Genomic DNA, 1,399 nt, shown 5'->3' with positions numbered 1-1,399 from the left:
TATATAATAGAATATGGTATGTTGAACAAGACATTATAAGAAGGCATGTACTCTCGACCCTAAGGGAATATTAATAATATAATAATATAGGAGATTGAATAAGCATTATAAGAAGGCATGACCTAAGGGAATATTATAGTTATCAGAACCGGACCGAACCGGCCAATTTGACCGAAAAACCGGTGAACTGATGGTCTGGCCGGTTCGGTAAGTGAGTTGAATCGAATATGCAATTGAACCGGTCAACGGTGGTCAAACCCGTTGAAAACCGGCCGGTTTGAGCTCCAGACCGCATCAAATCCGTGCGGGTCCACGGTACACATGCGCGCCGCTGAACCACAGTAGGAGCTCCCGTCCACATCAATTTCCAAAAACCGCAACAAGGAAGATTCGAACTCGAAGTGATGAGTTTGCAGACCTTCGCCCCTGCCGCTATGCCATCAAGCATCTTTGTAATTGATATTACAAAAATTAAATATATAATAATCGTAAATGAATTTTTATTTTTTTTATCCTTTTAAACATGAATTGACATAGATACCAAACAAATAACAATACCTAATATACAAACATATTGATATATTAATATTGATTATGTTATCTTTTGTTTTCTCTCGTTCATTTAAATTGAGAAAATATTTTATACTAGTGACTAATTTATTATCTATTTTTGCACCATAAATATTATCTAAGAATTGATATTTGATTAATGATAAATATATTTTTTGAAAACATGCATTTAATTTTTTAGTTTTATTTTTATTTTTATAATTTTATATTTTTATTTAATTATGACCGAGTCAACCGGGTAAATCAGTGACCCACCGGTTGAACCAATAACCCCGTCATATGACCGGGTCAATTACCGGTTCGGTTCTGATAACTATGAATATAATCATATGAAAGAGCACAAAATGAGTATAGTAAATAATTGAATGAACATCATAAGGAGACATATACTAATGATTCAAGAAGACATGAATGACATGATGAACAGACATGATCAACATGAATAAAGGATGAGTGAAAGATAATTAATGCCATGATAACATTCGTGAATGGAAGAAAATAAAAATGGAACATAACACATGCCAAGCATTAAAAAAACATAATTCCCTATCCTTTTTCTAACGCTTCTTTGAGCTTGTCTCTTGTGTTTGCACACAGAATATATTTTTGTAGAGAGAGAGAAGGGAGATGATTTGGTATTTAAGAAGAGTGATTTTCTACCTATAGGTGCACCCCTATTTATATACATTTGGGGATAGGGTGGTTGGGATAATTTTAATTTCAAACGGAGGGTGGTTACTAGATTCCTATCCATAAATTTAAAATTCTAAGCCTATCTCCTAACTAATTTTTTTCAAATTTCGAATTTAATTTTGTTTCTAGAAGGGGT

The sequence above is a fragment of the Arachis ipaensis genome, chromosome B07, assembly GCF_000816755.2.
Source record: "Arachis ipaensis cultivar K30076 chromosome B07, Araip1.1, whole genome shotgun sequence".
NCBI classification, from domain to species: domain Eukaryota; kingdom Viridiplantae; phylum Streptophyta; class Magnoliopsida; order Fabales; family Fabaceae; genus Arachis; species Arachis ipaensis.
This window is presented reverse-complemented; position numbering follows the sequence as displayed.